This window comes from Trichosurus vulpecula, chromosome 2, assembly GCF_011100635.1.
Source record: "Trichosurus vulpecula isolate mTriVul1 chromosome 2, mTriVul1.pri, whole genome shotgun sequence".
NCBI lineage: Eukaryota > Metazoa > Chordata > Mammalia > Diprotodontia > Phalangeridae > Trichosurus > Trichosurus vulpecula.
The window spans coordinates 324674828-324694972 of NC_050574.1; the positions used below are offsets into that span (position 1 = coordinate 324674828).

At 39.7% G+C, this 20145-nt stretch overlaps 1 pseudogene; it reads right to left on the minus strand.

Annotated features, from left to right (window-relative positions):
- Positions 1 to 17780: 17780 nt before the first annotated feature.
- Positions 17781 to 18063, minus strand: LOC118835317 (annotated as a pseudogene).
- Positions 18064 to 20145: the final 2082 nt, after the last annotated feature.

Sequence of the window (20145 nt, forward strand, 5' to 3'; positions counted from 1 at the left end):
AGACCTGAAGTGGGCCAATTTCCTCATTTTGATTTCCTGGTTTATGTCAGTACTGTCTGGTTAAACTATCCCATGTAAGAAGAAGAAAATTGACCAAATGATACCTACCAGAGTGTTCTAAGGCCCATAGGTAAATGTGCCTTAGTCCTCCAGAAGTTTACATGAGTACACCTAACTTTAAGCAATAGATATGTTTCAGAAAATTTGCTTTTGAAATGAATTTTGGTTACTAAATATCATTCTTCTCTTTCATTATAAACTTTAGATTGTTAGAAAATGATCCCAATTGTGAGACAATAAACTCCCATTAAAGAATGCAGCCTGTCCCCTCGACCCCCACCTCCAAGCCCCATGCTATACAAAGGACAATTAGTGAGGACAGGAGAGGAGCACAATCTGGAAATGTCATTGATATAAAAACGAAAAAAGCATCCATAATGCTCAAATTGTCAAATTGCAAATGTTGAGAAATCTCATATTCAAAGGAAAATACATCTTTTTCTGATGAAATGTTCATGACATTATTCAAAATTATGAAATATGAATGCTAATGACTGAGGGCTATTTTAACTTTTGACACACAATCAAAAGGTCTTAGAAACCTAGAGGAAAAACAGTGGTGGTGAACAAAGCAGAATAATATGATCTGAAAAAATATTCTTTGGCTTCTGTCTGTTTCTCTCCCCAGCGTTCCACAGTACTTTTTGTAGGGGGTTGAGCCCTTTAAGTAAAAGCAAAAACAAAAATAAAAACAAGATTTTAAAAATTCAACCTTAACAATGAAAACCCATAAGCACCCAGTTGAAATTCACTGGCGCTCCTGGGCTAAATAGGTCTGGTTTGAAAAGGTTACCCTTCCCAGCAGTCCTAGTGATCAATGTCCAAAGACAAATTATGATTTTAGCTCTTCAGAACATACCTAAGACCTGTTGAATTCATGTTTACTGAACCTGACCTCTTTAATGGATTATACCTTTTCCCCCTCCAGATTCCACTGTTCAAAGAGTATATAGCAATGACCTTGAAGAACTCAAGCAAATGTCTGCCCACCCCTCTCCCCTATATCTCCCCTACCTCAAACTTACAAAGCAAAGGTGAGCATAGGACAACAACTTAGAGCGTCCTGGAAGGCTGATGACCAGGGGTTGTCCTCAGATACCTCCACAAAGCGGAACCAGCTAAGAAATTAGTAAATGAAATCAAAAAACATTGAAGCTTAACTCAGAAATTCTGCTGGCTGGACTGTCATTATCTCACAGAGATTCACAGAAGCTCAGAGGTGGTTGGGACTTTGAGCAGCCAATGCTGGACTGCAATCAGGAGGAACCAGGTTCAGATGTTTCCTCAGATGATTACTAGTTTTGTGACTATGGGTAAGTCACTTCTCTTTTCTATGCCTCAGTTTCCACATATATAATAGTTGTATTCTCTAGCCTCTAAGGTCCCTTGAAGCTCTAAGTCCTATGATCTTTTGAGTACATCCAGGCCTACTTCATTTAAAATTGTTTTTTCCAATTAAAATCTTTTTTTCCTCTTCCCCTCATTGGAAAAAAATAAAAAATAAAAAAAATGTGCATAGTGAGGCAAAACAAATTCCCATGTTGTGTGTCCAAAAGTATACATGTCTTATTCTGTAGTTTGAATCCATCAATGTCCGGTCAGTAGCATGATTCACCTTCTTTCCTCTGGAACTGGGATTGGTCATTGCATAAAATTTAGGGTTTCTTAAACTTTTCCCACATGAGACCCCCTTTCAAATTTAGGCAGTGCTCACTGGTGTTGCATGGCCTGAGGGTGTGCACGATTCAAAGTGTGCTTGCTGTGTGTTCAGAACCAAGATGGCAATGAAGTTGCAAGATGCAACATGCGCTGCCAGGAACACCTCAGATTCATTATGTGTTTGATTTTGAATTAATTTTTGGTCATTGTGCATTCAGTAACCTTTTACTGTTGCCATATGAGATTGTCACCGACAGTTTAAGAAGTGCTGGATAGATCAGCATTTTTGAGCCTTTTCAAGTTGTTCATCTGTACAGTGTTGTGAAACCTTCATTCATCTGTCATTAATTGAATCTGTGGAAATTCTATTCCTTCTTTACCCTCTTTCATCACATGACCACCTCCACTGAGCAGAAAAGAGTCATAGGCGGCCTGAGATTAGGGACCTCCTTTACTTTAGAGACATGCCTAAGGGGAAAGACTACCTTTTCCCCTTTACCTTCCTCCCTACTCCAGCAGATGACCTTGGCTATTGCTTTATTGAGAAAATTGAGATTATCTGTCAGGTCCCTAATCTCCCTTGATTTATATTTCAAAAAGTCTCTCCATCTTTTCACCTGTTCTCACCCCGTTTGCTCAAGTCTCTGAGGAAAGGTTGGCCTTCCACTTTGCCAAGGCTAATTCCTTACCTTGTGCCCTCTACCCATCTACTCCGGGGACTGTTGCCTATTGATCGTTCTTTCTCTGATCGTCAGTCTCTCATCATCTATTGGCTATCCACAAACACACCCAGGTCTTATGTTTCCCCTCCCATGTATCATTTGGTCCTGCCATCCTCCAGCTCTACCATTCCTTGTATTTCCTGCCTTTTCACTACCTGATTCTGGAAAGAATAGTCCAAACTAGCGGCTTCTTCTTTTTTACTCCTTTAATACTCATCCTATTACAATCTAACTTGACTTGAATACTTGACTATTTTTGCTCTTTCAGAAGTGATCTCCTAACTACTAAACCTAATGGATTTTTCTCTATTTTCATCCTCCTTGACCTCTCTGCATCTTTTTTTGTCACTGCTGAACATTTTCTCCTCCTAGATATCTCTTATCCTTTGGTTTCTGTGTTACTGCTTCCTTATAGTATTTCTACTTACCTAATTGCTCACTAAAGACAACCCTGTACCGGGAGTCAGGGAAGACCTGAATTCAAATCCAGATTCAGACACTTACTAGCTGGTGACCCTAGGCAAATCACTACCTGTTAACCTCAGTTTCCTCATCTGCTAAAGGGGGATAATGATAGCACCTACCTCCCAGGGTTGTTATGAGGATCAAATGAGATAATATTTGTAAAGTTTTCTGTGAATCTTAAAGTTCTATATAAATGCTAATTTATATTAAATGTATTTTTTCAATTAAAATCTATTTCTCTTCTGTCATTAGAAAAAGAAAAGAATAACAATTATTTTTATTTTTTTATTTTTTTTTCCATCCTAATTTTTTTTTTCCTTTATTTATTTTTAGTTTACCACACACGGTTCTACATAGTTTTGAGTTCCAGTTTTTCTCCCTTCCCTCCCCCCTCCCTCCCCAAGATGGCATGAAGTCTCATATAACTGTCATGTATAACTTCGCATTGAATTAATTTATGCTCTAGTCAAGTCGTGGAGAAGAATTTTGACCAATGGAATGAATCATGAGAAAGAAGAAACAGAACCAAAAAAAAACAAAACAAAACAAAAAAAAAACCCCAAAACCAAAAACAAAAGAGAAGCAGAAAAGGCGAGCATGTAGTGTGCCTCAGTCTGTATTCAAACTTCGCAGTTCTTTCTCTGAATGAAGATAGCATTCTCCATCGTGAGTCCCCTGGAGTTGTCCTTGCCCCTTTAGGTTGCTGAGAGAAGCGCAGTATGTCAGGGTTGGTCCTCACGGAATCCACATATCTGTGGCTGTGCACAACGTTCTCCTGGCTCTGCTCCGCTCACTCAGCATTATGTCGTGTAGGTTTTTCCAGGTTGTTATGAAGTCTGCATCATCCCCATTTCTTATGGCACAATAGTATTCCATCACCTTCATATACCACAGCTTGTTCAGCCATTCCCCAATTGATGGGCATCCCTTTGCTTTCCAATTCTTGGCTACCACAAAGAGAGCTGCTATAAATATTCTTGTACATATGGGTCCTTTTTCCGCTTGTGTGATTTCTTTGGGATACAACCCTAGAAGTGGTATTACTGGGTCAAAGGGTATGAACATTTCTATAGCCCTTTGGGCATAGTTCCACACCGCCCTCCAAAATGGCTGGATCAGCTCGCAACTCCACCAGCAATGCAACAATGTTCCAATTTCCCCACATCCTTTCCAGCATTTATCATTCTCCTGATTTGTTATTTTAACAATTATTTTTAATAAATGATTACGGCTCCAGTCCAGTTTGCTGAATCATCATGGATCTTCTGTCACTTAAATGTGGGCATCCCTCAAAAAGTCCTTTTTTAGCTTTTCTCTTCATGTTCTTTCTTTTGGCTTTTATTGAACCCCACGGGTTTGATTTTCATCTCTGTGCTGATGACTCACAAATCTATATACCTGTCCCTAACGTTGGTCCTGAACTTCAGTGTTAGATACGCCCCACCTCAATCTCAAATTCAACTTGTCCAAGACAGAGCTCATCCTCTCTCATCTAACCTGACTTGCCTCCAAACTGTCCTATTGATGGGACAACTATCTTTCTACTCACTCAGGTTCACAATCCTATTTAACTCTTCATTTTCCTTCATGCTCCCTGCCCCCCATAGCCAATAAGTTGCCAAATATTTCAGACAAAAACAAAAACAAAAATCATCACTCAAGGGAAGTATTTAAATATGACTCTACCTTTACAGTATTTCTCACTTTCCTTACCTTCTCTCCACTCACACAGCTTTAGGTACATATCACCACTTACTTGGACTACTGAACAAATTATGATATATGAATATATTGCAAAAACTTTTTAATCACTCTTGCTGCTTCCTGTTTTACTTCTCTAGTCTATCTTTCACAAAGCTGCCAAATGATATTCCTAGAAGACAGATCTGATCCATCATCCCACCTCCTTCTCAAAAAATCTCTAACTATCCCATAACCCCTCAAGGATAAAACAAGTTCCTCTGCCTGGCATTTAAAGTTTTCTCTAATCTGAGTTCAGTCCACCTTTCCAGAATTATTTCGTATTCAGGTGCTATATGTTTCAGCCAAACTGGCCTGCTAATCATTCCCTGAACTCCACACTTCATCTCCAGCCTTCATACAGGTTATTCTCCCTACCCTCACCCAGCCATGCCAGGAATATACTTCTACCTTATCCCCATCTAATTTCCTTCAAGGCGAGCCCTGATTCCCAACTCCTATTCAAAGCCTTTCATAATTCCCTCAGCTATTAGTTTCTTCTTCCTCAAATTATCATATATTTTCTCAACTGGGCTTTTATCGTATTCTCAAGTAGAAAATTGTTGTGGTCCATCCTTCCTTTTCAAAGAGGACCAATGGCATCACTGGTGATGTCTTGACTTTCAAGTGAATTGGATTTAAGTGAGACAGAGTTGAGAAGTCATCAGCCTCACTCTCTTTTCCTGAGTTATCCAGGTCCAGTGGCATGACAAAAGTCAAGACAACTGACGATCACCTGGATACAGTGAATGACCTTGGTGTCTTCATTGCCTGACTAAACTCTAAGCACTCCACGGCACCTGCTTCAGTTGTCTTCATGGCCATTGGAATCAATTATTCTCATGCACCCACTCTGAGGACTCCTGTTCCCTTAAAACTTAACCTGGCCTAGCTTCAGTTTGACACCATTACTGTATCCCCCTTTCCCCAACTACTAATAGTATACCAGATGTGGTCACTGTGCCTGCTACAGCTTCTTGGAGCCACAGGTGAGAGCTGGATGAGGCTAAACCAGGCTAAGGATAACCGACAGGCCTCAAACCTGTAGGTGAGTTAGGGGATGTCTACCTCAAGCATGTGAAGACTTCCAAGTAGAAAGTAGAAAGTCCTTGAAGACAAGAATTGCTTTTCTTTCTGTTTATCTCTAATGCCTCGTAATAAATTAATATCTTTTTGTGGAATTGAGTTGCCACTCTAGATCCCCAGAAATCCCAAACTCTTGAAATTTGTCTTCTTCCTCCATTACTAGAGGCCTTAGTGTGAAGGAATCTCCCTTGTCCTTTAATTCATTCCCAAATATTAAGGTAAGACTCCTCCCATCTTGCTGCAGAAGAAAGGAAAATACTTCCCCTTCCCCCTTTTATAAAAGATGCATTTAGTGGTTGCCACTTTCTTGCTATGAACTCATTAAAATTCCATCTGTTGGGCACGTCGTGATGAGGGTTTTTTTTTCCTGCAGGACAGTTTTACCTTGGATGAAGGCAAGAGTTGTCTTTGTTTTCACTCTGTGATTAAAGGGGGTACAAACTTGGCATTCTGGAGCATAGTAATCACCTGCTGCTCACTGTCCATAAAGCTCGGTGCCATCAAATTAAGGCCATAAGTAAAGCAGATGTGAATGAACCCAGAATCCCAGAGTAGTTTGACTTTAATGCTAACTGTCCTGTTTGGAGCGATAGTAATTAGAATATCAGCAGCAAGGTATAGGGGGAAAAATTGCTGAGTTTAATAATTACTAGGGGGTGGGGAGGAGAGCATCCTGGATCATTTTTCAGAATAGCTCTCATTAAAATCTCCATTAGCAAAACTAAGCCTCGAGGCATCAAGGTATTTTAAGGGAGGGAAGAAAAGGCAGCCCCTGGGGAAACAGCCTAGGAACTGTGTAGTCACTTTCTCTGCCCCAGGAGGTCTGTTTTTCTGGTGCTTTCATTTCCTACCTAAAGGATAAAGGGCCAGGTCAATTGCTGGGCACAGGGCCAGAAAGAACAGAGATAAAAATAGCTCTTTTACCCCTCACTTTCCTTCTCTCTCCAATTCTCTTCATCCCCACCCACTCCTCCTTCCTCTTCCCTCTACCCTCTTCCTCTTCTTTCTTATGCTTTCCTGTATAACACAGTATCCTAGGGTTTAGACCTGGAAGGTCCTTAGAGATCATCGGGTGACTAGATGGGCTGGGGCCTTAGCTGACTCCCTTTTACCCTTCCCTCCTTGTCCTATTTTTAGACTTGGTGATGTTCGCAAGGACATAAGAAGTGGGGAACAGGGAGGGGATGCAGCTTCAAGCATTCACCTGATGACAGCTAGGTGGCACAGTGGATAGAGGTCTGGGCCTAAAGTGAGGAATATCTGAGTTCAAAGCCATCCTCAGACACTTACTAGCTGTGTGATCCTGAGCAAATCCCTTGACTTCTTGACTCAGTTTCCTCGAATATAAAATGGAGATAATAGCACCTAGCTTCCAGGGTTGTTGGGAGGATCAAATGAGAAAATTCTTATGAAGCACTAAGGACAGTGCTGGCACATAGTAGGTGCTTAATAAATGTTTGTTTTTGCCCTTCCTTCTTATGGCATATGACAGGTTATTGATGGACTCTGATCACTGTGTTTATTCACTTAAATCAAGATCTGTATGTGCCAGGGAAGCCAGACAGTATTTCACGGGACCGTGGCCCAATTTATATTCAATTAATAGGATCATAGATTTAGAGGTGGAAGGGACCTTAGAGGCTATTTAGTATAACTCTCTCCTTTCACTGATGAGTAAATGAGGTTAAGAAACTTGACCAAGGTCAGGTGTAAGTAACAGAGCCAGGATTCAAACTTTGTTCCTCCCAGTCCAGAGCTCTTCCCACCATACCACATTGCTTCTCAACAAGCCTTTCCTAAGTTCCTGCCATGTGCATGGGGGGGGCGGGGGCGGGGTTGTGTGGTGGGGAGGTGGGGTGGAAAAGGGAGGGGACAAATGTTTATTTAGCACCTACTGTGTGCCAGGCACTGTGCTAAACACTTTATAGCTATTATCTCATTTGACCTTCACAACAACCTTGGGAGCTAGATACTTTAATTATTACCATTTTACAGTTGAGGAAACTGAGGCAAGCAGGGTTAAGTGACTTGCTCAGGGTTACACAGCTAGTAAGTGTCTGAGCCTGGATTTGTACTCAGGTTTTCCTGAACCCAGGCCCAGCTCTCTATGCACCATGCACCTCTGATGCAGTCTGGAGAAACAGACTAAAAATGAAATAACTTCAGTTCTAGAGGAATCTATGTTCTATTGCTTTATCTTAGCAGGGAATGGTTTTATCTATATGTCTGCAAAGTGGTTGTTGATAAAGTGCCAGCAGCTGGGAAGAAAGACACCAGGTTGGACTAGAATACAATCATGCAAGTGCTGCTTCTCTTCTTTGTCCTTCCTCCTGTTTCTCTGCCCATGCCTTCCCTCTTTTCCTCCTTACTGAACTCAATGGAAGCACAGCCCCATGGAGCTTGGGAGAGGATACAAAACTTTTCTTTGGAAACTTCTGAAAGTAGTTTAATGCCATGAAGGTGAGTGGAAGAGGGCGGATGGTTAGCAATGTGACCTTGTTGTTCAGTCACTTCAGTGGTGCCTGACCCTTTGTGACCCCCATTGGGGGTTTTCTTGGCTGAGATACTGGAGTGGTCTGCCGTTTCCTTCTGTAGCTCATCTTACAGATGATGAAACTGAGGCAAACAGGGTTAAGTGACTTGCCCAGGGTCACACAGCTAATAAGTATCTGAGGCCAGATTTGAACTTAGAAAGATAAGTCTGCCCGATTGCAGGCCCAACACTCTATCTATGGTGCCACCTAGGTGCCAAAATGTGACCTTAGGCAATATCTTTATCTCACTGGGACTCAATTTCCCATTTGTAGCTAGGTGTTACAAGGGATAGAATGCTGGGTCTAGAGGCAGAAAAACCTGAGTTCAAATCTACCCTCACTGACTAGTTGTATGACCTTGTCCTACAACATGAGTCATTTAATCTCTGTTTCAGTTTCCTTATCTGTTAAATAAGGATCATAATAGTATCTCCCTTGCAGGGTTGTCATGAGGATCAACTGAGATAATATCTGTAAAGACCTTAGCATAGTGTTTGGCAGATAGGAGCTTAAGAAATGCTTATTCTCCATAAAATGAGAGAGTTGGATTGGATCAGGATTTCTTAACTTGAGGTCCAGGTCCGTAAACTTGGTATCCATCTATCCATCCATCCATCCATCCATATATATATACACACACACACATCTATACAAACATCTATACACACACACATACATACTGCATTTCAATCTAACTGGTTTTCTTTATAATCATGTATATTTCATTTCATTCATTAAAAACATTCTTCTGAGAAAGGAGCCAGAGGCTTTATTGGACTGTCAAAGGTGCCCATGATATAAAAAAAGACTCGGAATCCTGAGCCTAGATGGTGTCTCTGAGCTCTGACATACATTCCATGGGTCTGTGATTCTATGTATTTTTTTAGCTACAGTACTGAGCTAATGGCTCTTCTATTTGCTCATTAAAAGTCTGAGAGCTTTACAAATGGAAGGGGAAAAAAACAACACCTCTACCATTTCATTTACACTCCTTGGTAGCACAAATAAAAATAGATGAGCCATTGTTAAACAGGTGTTCAAAACAATATAAATATTATTTTATGTAATTTTTACATAATTATGCTTAATTTTCCCTGTCACTACAGCTAGGACCTGATTAGTCCGAATAAGGAATCCCCTGAAGTGGTCACATTTTTTTGAATTATCACTGCAGATTTCTGTTGGGCTGGAACCAATTACCATATTTTACATAATTACAACTTCCAATAGTGAGAATTTGAATAAGCGACCACTTTGGAGGATTTACTATTTGCACTAACCAGGACCTAGTCGTATTTATGACAATGATTCATGCAATCGTGTCTATAAAATTATTGGATTTTAGAACTTCAGGAAGGAACCTTTGAGAATAGGTTAGCAGATCCAACTCTCATTTTATACGTGAGGAAACCATAGAGAGGTTACATGAATTGTCTGAAGAGTCACACAAATAGTAAATAATAATGCTAAGATTTGAACTCAGGTTCTTCTGCTTTCAAATCCAGTGTGTTTTTCTACTCCAACTTCTCATTTTTTAGGTGACAAAAGTGAAGCCTGGAGAGGGGGAATGGCTTGTCCAAGGTCATATTGCTAGTGGAGGAATCCAAGAGCCAGTTTCCCCGATCTCAATACAGAGTTGTTTTCACTCTATAAGTCTGATCATCGGTGTGATGTTTCTGTTGTCACTTCAAATGTTTGGTTTTTCAAGTTCAGCACTCCAAAAAAATCTATTTATTTTTCTCCTTGCTACTTTGCTTCCAATTGGTTCATGATATGGGTCAAGTGTTAGGGGTGTGCTAGCTGATTTCATAATCTGTTCACCTTTTCATTCTGCTTGGATTCCTCTAAAGCCTGCCCACCTCTATTCATTCACATCCCACCTCAGAAATGTTGTCAAGAATAACTTATTCAGGGATTTGTAACAGTATAAATGTCAGATCACAGATCTGGGGCTTCAGAGGTGAATTACTTAAGCTCTGTCAGTTGAATTTTGGGCATCACTAACTCCGCCTCTGTCCAATTGAAGTGTTTCATTCTTTAATCATAACTGGAATAGTCTTTTCTGGTTGTGATAAAATGAGGTTCCCTAAACCAAGGCTTCCTCATCTTAGCTGTCACAGATTGAGTGGACAGGGGCTGTCTCCAGTTGTCCTGATCTACATCTTGCCACTGAACCCAGAAGGCTCCAGAGGAGAAAGTGAAGCTGGTGACTTTGCAAGGTGTCCCTCACTCAAATCCAATTCACCTGCAAGTCATGGCATCATCTTTCTGACATTATGGTCCTCTTTGAGAACAAAGGACAAACAACAGCAATCATAGGCTGAATGACCTTGGATTCATTCCCTTTTCACTATCACCATCAAAGAGGAAGAAAAAGGGAGATGGGGGCTTATCTCACTAAAGCTGTACTTCTAGGTCAAAGTAGCTTGTTTTCCTCTTTGGCCACTGAAATGGATCTAGAACACATATTATGCAGATACACAACTAAATTTGTCCTACAGTGTGAAGGAATTTCCAGATATAAACAGCACACAGCTGAGGCTGTCTCAATAAGCCAGAATTTCCCACTGTTCAGTTAATTGAGATCAGGTCTATAAGTGCCCACTATTTCATTGCTGTTGCAGAGCAGTCAGGAACTCAATGGGCATTTATTATATGCCAGCCACTGTACCAAGCCTCAGGCATACAAAGAAAGGCAAAAAAACAGCCTTTTACCTCAAGGAGGTCACATTCTAAAACAGGAAATAGCATGTATATAACCCTGTATACAGAAGATTTATACAGAGAAGATGGAAAGTAACCTTAGAGAGAAAGGCATTAGCGGCTAGTAGGATGGGGAAAGGCCTCCTGTAGAAGGTGAGATTTGTATATAGTGACAGCAACGTTGATTTAAGCACAATGTTGAGCAAATAAGTAATTTTGACTATTATAAATACTCAAATCAACTACAAAGGACAGACGAAGGAAGACTCTAGCTGCATCCAGAGAAAGAACTGATAAATAGAAGTATGTATAGAATGCTTTTACATGTATATACATATTTGGGTCTAATGGTAGCCATCTCCAGGACTGGGGAGGGAAGGGAAGAATAGAAAGGAAAAAAATTTACATGATGCTTTTATGATATATTTAAAAGGAATAGCAAATTGTACATAATGAATTTGGAGTTTCATGTGTAGTCATCATTTATAATACTATGTTACAGAAATGTTTGTTTTATGCCATAAATTAAAAATAAAATGAATTTTTAAAAAGAGAGTGAAATTTGAGGGGAATCTTGAAGGAATCCAGGGCAAATGAAGAGGGAAAGCAGTCTAGGCTTGGGGGACAGCCAGAGCAAAGCCCCAGAGGTGGGAAATGAAGGGTCATTGGTGAGGAACAGTAATAACATTAGGATAGATGGAGTATAGAGCTTGTGGAGAGGAGTATAAGAAACCTGGAAACATGGGCAGGGGCCAGGTTATGAGGAGTATAAGTGCCAAATAGAGGACTTTCTATTTGATCCTGGAGATAACAGGGAGGCCCTGGAGTTTAATGTGGGGTTGTGGCATAATCAGAACTACACTTTAAAAATTTACTTTGGCAATGACGAGGATAAATTGGAGCTAGGAGAGACTTGAGACAAGGAGACCAAATCAGAGGACAGCTGCATTGCTTAGGGGAGAGGTGATGAGGGTCTAATCTAGGTCGATACTCGTGTGAGTGGAGAGAATGGGAGGATCAAAGCAATTTAACTTTTCAAATATTAAATGGTTCCTTCTAGGTCCTGGCTTTCTTAATTCCTTATTGTTGTCCAGCCGTTTCAGTCCTGTCTGACCCTTCACGACTCCATTTGTGGTTTTCTTAATAAAGTTAGCAGAGCGGTTTGCTGTTTCCTTCCCCAGATCATGTGACAGATGAGGAAACCGAGGCAAATAGAGTTAAGTGACTTGCCCAAGGTCACATAGCTAGTAAGTATCTGAGGTCAAATTTGAACTCAGGGAAGACATCTTCCTAATGTAAGGTCCTGTGATCTATGCACTATGGTGCCACCTAGCTGCCAATTCCTCATTAGTAGTATGCCTTTTCTCTTAGTATTCCTAGTGCCAAGTCACTTAATAAAAGCTTGGTGGATGGATGTATGAATGTCATGTTCCCACTTTTCGCGTTCCCCCTCTATTGAATATCGCTACCAAGTAGTTCTTAGGTTTTGCTGTTCTAATAAGTCATCATATCTAATATGCTTCCTCCTCTGTTCTCTTCTTCCCTTTCTTTCATGGATTATTCCCATATTATATGACCCAAGTTCTTCTTTATCTTCAAGCCCTCTGGAAGACCTAAATAACTTTCATCTATTCCTACCAGTCCCTGTGGGGTTCAGTTCTCTTCATTTCTTTATAATGGCTACTGCATGCTTTCACAATGCACAGTGCTTCAGAGGCAATTCCTTAAGACTTTTCCACATTAAAAAGGAAAACAAAATAAAACCTGAGAGCTCACATTTATTTTTTTTTCTACAAAGGCAGACCACTAACTTTGTCTAATTTGTGGCTGAATTAGGTACTCAACCTTAGCAAATTTAGTTCTCTGATGACCCTTTCTAACTCATTCCACTGCCTAATCTTTTGGTCATAAAAATTCTTCTCCATCTGCTTGCTTCCCATCTTTCTCATTTTCTGGCTTACTCTTTTTCTCATTATAGCTCTTGTTTGCTTAAGATCATCTTTAAGTTCTTTTTATCTTTGTTCAGAGTTCCTTTAAAATCCCCCTCCCCGCCGCCCCCCTGGAATTTTGATTGGCTGGAGTTTGATATTTTCTTCAAAGGTAGCTTTATTCAGAATTTCCTAAGCTTTTGTAACTTACTTCAATTAGTGGAAGGGATTTATCTGGTCACTGAGATCTCATTTTAGGTCATTTGCTTTGTGTCCATCCATACTATTAGCATATTTCTTGTCTCCTTACTCTTAATAGTTTTACATGCCTCTGAAATTCAGGCTTTTCATGTTTTGATGAGAAAATCCACCATCAATAGATAATACTATAATGAATATTTATTGACTCCTTCCCTAAAGTCCTACTCTTGGCATGTAGATGAACCTCTGTTCTCTATGCCCAGGGTACCCCTTTCCCCTAAACACTCCTACAACACAGCAACAGATTGGTCTGAGCACCATCTATTTCTTATGAGGTTGCAGTTTTACATACTGTTTATGAAATTAACTCCTAGGCAGTGTTTCAGGGTTACCTCATTGCTAGGTCCGAGAATTATTCCTGCCCCAAGGTTTTATTGGAGAGGAAGAAAAGGGAGCAACAATAGATGTATGTAGAACCCAGTAGAGAACATGCTGGAGGAGAGAGGGATCCAGTAAGACAGTGTTGGTTACAGGTCTTTAATACTATATTGGAGTTAACTCTATCATAAAATCCAATTGTGTATTTATTTCAAACATGCAAAATTTTGAAAATAACTCAGATAATTCTTTCATATCACTCCACAAAAGTAAAACAAAAATCTAAAAAACTTAAGAATTTTAGCAACACCAAAGGCAAGTGGAATAATTTAAAGCCTCTCATTCATGTCTTTAAAGACTTGAATAGTGTTTTCATGGTTCCCACTATCCTACATACTCCCCTCCCTGCCCAAAATGAATTTCTCTATATTATTCTACCACCAATAAAATTGATTTTACAATTAGGGAATGAGATTTTATGTCACTAAAATATTAATTTGCTTCATCCTCCTTGTCTTTTTCCACTTCCCTCAGCATATTTTTGCTCCTTGTACTCTTTACCCAGATGGTGATTACTTTGTCCTGTCTAGTTATTTTCTATTATACTTTGACTTTGCTTTGTAGTATATGTTATTTTGGGGTTGACAACCAATATTTTTTTGGTTTTTGAGTATTGTTTTCAAATTTTTCTTTTGATTTTTTTTTGTAAACAGAGAGCAAACCTGTGACACTCTGATTACTTCATCTTGGACTTTGAAGGGATTTCCCTCCTTTTGTCTGCCAAGTTTTCTGATTCATGTTGTAATTCTGAAGTTTGGCTACAATGTTTCTTGGTTTCCTACATTTGGGGTTGCTTTTGGTGTTTTGTGGCTTTTCTTGATCTGTATTTTACCTTCTCTTTTTAGTATTTGTGGGCAATTTTCTTGCATGATTTCCTGGAAGGGAAAGTAACAAGAAAGAACTTGAATCACACCTTCAAAAGAACACAGAGGTGAGAGAAGTATTGAAGATGCAAATAGATAAACAAAAGCAAGTTTAATACTTCTTGGAAGCAAGGAACAACTAAGAAATAAAAAGTTTGTTTTCATGTGGTCAGGGCTAGCCAAACTCATAGTTATGAGTCTGGAGAAGGGAAGAAATTGAGCTCAGGAGACAGGTTAGGGCTGGATATAGAAATCTGTGAATAATCTGTATAGAGACGATAACTGAATGCATCAGAGGTGATAAGATCACCAAATGAGAAAGTATAAAGTAAAAAGATAAGAGGGCTCAGCGCAGAGATCTGGGGCATATTCATAATTAGTAGAAGTAACATGGATTGAGAGTTATCAAGGGGGAGTAGAGAAGTAGGCAGACAAATATGAGGAGAACCAGGAGAGAGTAGTGTCACAAAAACACAGAAAAGAGAGAAAATTAAGGAGGAGAAAGTGATCAACACTGTTAAATGTTGCAGGGGGTTCAAGAAGGATGAGGATTGAGAAGTGGCCATTAGATCTAGCAATTAAGAGATCATTGGTAATGTTGGAGAGAGCAGTTTCAGTTGAATGATGAGGTCAGAAGCAGATTGATGAAGTTTTAGAAAGATAGTTACCCATCAGGGAAAGAGTCAGTGGGTAGAGATTGATGATAAAAATTAGTGGGAATGATAGTATAGATAATCAAGAAGACAAAAAGGGACAGGATGTAGGGTGCATGTACAGAGGTTGACTTTGATGAGGAGAAGGGACTCCTCTTTATTTTATATAGGAATGAAAAAGGAGATAGTGGAGGGAGACATCTTTATGATGTTATATGAGAAGGGGAAAAGAGGGAGCTCATAGCTAATGACTTCAATTTTTTTCTAGGGAAGTATGAGGTGAACTCTTTGGGAGTACTGAAAGTCTGCACGTCCCTAGCATGCCCCTGAAATCCTGGAATAACACAATACTCAATACATCCAAGAAAACAGCAACAGCACTAGCCCAGTCCTTCCCTCTAGAGCCCAGCCCTAATAACAAGTCCAAAGTCAGGAAGCAGGCTGATAAATGGGGCAAACAAACAAACAAAAAGAATTCTACCATAAAGACCTATTATTATAGCAGGGAAGCTCAAGGCATAAGCATAGAAGAGAATGACTCTACAATATCTACAAGCAATGCCTCAGAGAAAAACACAAGTTGTGCACAAACTCAATTAGAATTCTTGGAAGAGATGAAGCAAGGGTTAAAATAAGAGTTTAAAATATTTCATAAAGGGAATGACAGTGTTTGAGGAAAAAACTGGAAAAGAAATGAGAGCTATGGAAGAAAGCATTGGAAATGCTATTAACAGCTTAGCAGGAAAGGTACAAAACCTTGCTCAAGCAACAAACTCCTCCCAAATTAGAATGGCTCAAATAGAAGTCAATGATTTCATGAGGCAACAAGAAATATTAAGACAAAACCAAAAGGCTGGAAACATTTTTAATAAAATATAAAGCATTTTATAATGAAGGCAACTAACAAGAAGAACAGGTCAAGGAGAAAAAATTTAAGAATTACTAGACTATGTGAGCATCATGTCCAAAAAAGAACCTAGACATCTTATTTCAAGAAATCTTTAAAGAAAATTTCCCAGATCTCTTGAAGCCAGAGAGCCAAGTATGAATAAAAAGAGTTTACTTCTCACTTCCTGAAAGAAACCTCAAATGAAAATTCCCAGGAACATTATAGCCAAAATCCAGAGCTTCTAGGTCAAAGAAAATATACTGCAAGCAGCCAGAAAGAATTCAATTATGAAGAAGACACAGTCAAGATCACGCATGATTTAACAGCCATCACTATAAAGCAGTGGAGAGCATGAACTACAATATTCCAGAAGGCAAAGGATGTGGGCTTACCATCAAGAATAACTTACCCAGCAAAACTGAGTATAATCCTTTGGAATAGAAAATGCACCTTTAATGAAATGAAAAACTTGTAAGCACTCTTGATGAAAAGACCAAAGCTGAGGAGAAACTTTGAAGTTCAAATGCAAGAGTGAAGGGAAGCATAAAAAGGTAAACACAAATGAACAATTGTAAAGGACTAAATAAAGATAAACTGTTGTTGCTGAGGAGTTTTTCAATAGTGCCTGACTCTGTAATTCCATTTGAGATTTTTTTTTAGCAAAGATGCTGGGAGTATTTCCTTCTCCAGCTCATTTTACAGGTGAAGAAACTGATACAAACAGGGTTAAGTGGCTTGCCTAGGGTCACATAGCTTGTAAGTATCTGAGGCCAGATTTTAACTCAGGAAGATCAGTCCTTGTGATTCCAGGCCCCCCTCTCTATCCACTTCAACACCTAGCAGGGATAAACTGCTTATGTTCAAATATTGGAAGATAATACATGTCTTCTCTGGAATTTATCATTATCAGGGTTCAGAGAAGGAGTCCAATTAGACGTGGCCTGGGAGAGGTTCCGTATTGTCTCAATGATCTTAAGACAAGAATGGAAAGAAATGGGAAGAAGAATACAGTCAGAGCAAGGGAAAGGAAGGTTAGGGGAAAATTGCCTCACATAATCAGTAAGGTGAGAGAAGCAGCTCAGTCTTGAACTTCCTTCTCATCAGAACTGATCAAAAGAAGGAAGAATACACATACACACTTTTGTGTACAGAAATCCATTTCATTCAAAGGAAAAAGGGAAAGAGGAGAAGGGGGAAAGGAGAGATTAGGAGGGTAGATTAAGAGAGGGATTAATGCCAAGCAAAACAAATTCTAACGATATACGATAATATTTATAGCTCTTTCTGAGGTGTCAAAGAACGGGAATCTGAGACAGTGCCTATAAATCGGGAAATGGCTGAAGAAGTTCTGTTATATGAATGTTATGGAACACTGTGGTGCTGAACTCTCATCAGTATAACGAACAGCCAGGATTCCAGAGAAATAATGATGAAACATACTACTTACCTCCTGATTAGAGAGGCGAAGATCTCAGAATGAATAATAAAACTTTTTTTGGACATGGCCCATTTAGAAATTTGTTTTGATTGACTACACACACACACACACACACACACACACACACACACACACACACACACACAAGGGATCCAATTGTCTTTTTTTCTTTATTATTATGTTCCTGTTTACAGTTGTAATCCTTTACTGTGGTCCACTTATTACATTCAAGAAATATTTGAAATTACTTTAAATAACATATTAAATGACCACCTAACCATTAACAATAACAAATAGTTCTGCACATTAACAACATAGATGACAAAATAATAAATTTAATACAATCTCAAATAAACATATACTCATATTACACTAGGAAAAATACTGTCTTTTGATTACTATTATTTCACAATTTGGAAATCTTTGTGTTCCAGCTTCGGGATGACCTTCTCATTGTGGAGTTTTGCCTTGTCAGTGCAAGATTTAGGGCTTCCTTTTGTCTTAAGCTATTCCTGCATGATTCGAACCTAGACAGTGGGACCCTGTATCTGTCCTTGCACCATGCCCTGATCAGTGTTCTGGACCCGGCCTACCAGTCCCAACTTTTTACCGTCTCTACACCGTGGACTTTCCCAAAGATTTCATAATCCACTGACAACAGGGTGTGTCCTTCAGCCATGGTAAGACCTGCCTCTCATCAGCCCCTCAGCCTCCTCTCTTTTCCACTAACATTTCATGCCGATCGCCCCACCCCCCGAACCCGAACAGCCAGCCCAGGGTGAGGGGTTGGGGGGAGACCTCCCTGGCTCACCCTGCTCGGCTTTCCCCAGGAGGAGGTCGCAGGGAGGGTCGACTATATATATTTTAATGGGTTTTGTTTTTTTCTCGTGTTCTCAATTGTTTGCGTGTGTGTGTGTGTGTGTGTGTGTGTGTGTGTATGGGGCGGGGTGGGGGTGGGGATGGGGCTGGGGGTGGGGGGGTGGAGTTCAGGTGGGAAGGTAAGAAAGCAGATCTTGGCTGATTAAAACAAATGAAATATTAAAAAAACCCCAAAATGCAAAAAAGAAAGGAACTTATTGAACAGGCACTGTAGAGAGCGCATTGGAAGGAGTAGGTAGAATTGGAAAAACTTATTGGGGCGGGAGTGGGTTCAAGGTGGATGGGAATAAGACATCGGATGTTTGGGGATAGGGAAGAGGATTTATACGTTGGTAGCCAGGGCTTCAGAATCACAGGTATAGGGAGAGCTTAAGGGAGTGGGTGTATGATAACCACTGAGGTGTAAATTCAGGAGGAGTATCAGGGATTAGAGTTTGGTTGTAGGACGTATGTGATTAGATTGTTTGAGGTCCTTCTAAAGGTCCAACGTCATGGCAATTGGTGATGTTGGTACCCATGAGACCTTAGAATGTCCATCTCATAGCAGGCAGGTGCAAGAACCCAGTCAGGAGGTAGTGGTACTTGACCTGTGGTAGAGAAATCCCTGAGGTGAGGTGGGGTAGGATCTCCTCTGTGTAAACTCGGTATAAATCAGCTGCTTTTCTTTTCTTTGTTCTTATTAGTGCTGTATCTATGTCTTCTATAAGCATATGTGGGACTATGATGTTAGGGCACCAATGTGGTGATTCCTTTGTCCTTAATGATGAAAACAGTTTCTTATAATTATTTTTGCAATTTTCCCCCATTTATCGTCTGTTTGTAATTTTCCTTTCATTATCAGCATTAAACGGAATGACTTTGGATGACTTAAGTGGATGACTTTACTTAGTTGGATATGTTGCCAAGTTTTTTAAAACTGGTTTTATCTCCCACTACTTCTCTCTGCTTTACTAGAAAACACTGCACAACTCGTCCATTTTGTTCTTCATAAGATTTTACAAATGAGTTTATATTCTAATCCAGTGTTGCCTTTGGCAGCCGTCTCTCTCCGTCTGGCAAGTGAGTCTGATGTTTGCTGACTGAGGTGCTTTCTGGGTTCTTTTTGTCTTATTGTTGCAATTAATTTACAGTGTTTAAACTTTTGGATAAACTCGTAAGAGCTGATGCCTGCCATTTTGGTTGCCTATTTTCTATTTTGACTTTCAGTTACTTTAAGTTGTTTTAATTATGATTATAATTTAATTATAAGCCATAACATTATTTTCTCCTTTTTTTTTCTTTTTATTAATTTCGATCTTAGCTCTTTAGCCCTGACAAATCCATGGTCTGCCTATGCTACCAAGACAACTGACTCAAGGATAACTCCCACATAAGTAACATTTTCCTCTGTTAAAATATAATCTATTTCATTCTTTATGATGTTATTTGGAGCTTGTCACATTTGGCAGCTACCAATTCTCTTCTGGAAGGAAGCATTCATGATAGGGAGTTGTAAAGCTTCTGTGCAATCTATACAATATTTAGACTCTCTTCATTCCTTCTTCATGATACATACTTTTCCATATATTTCTCCTCATCCTCACCTTTTTCTACCTTTGCATTGAAATCAGGAAGCATCAGAATGTAATATATACCCCACAAAGTCCCATTCGGACACCTCATCATGGGGGAAAGTGGTCTTGGATTATTGATGGCTATCCTTTTGGAGCTTAATTTCTGATACTCTTTATCATGCCAGAAGGGCCTCAAATAGGGTCCTGACAGCAGAATGAGTCTGTTTTCTGAGGACCAACCTAGCTAACCTTCAAGAGGCACATCAGCAGTTGTCTCAATACCTTGTGGTTATTTGAGAGAGACTGAGGGGAAGAGTGCGGCAATCCATAGACA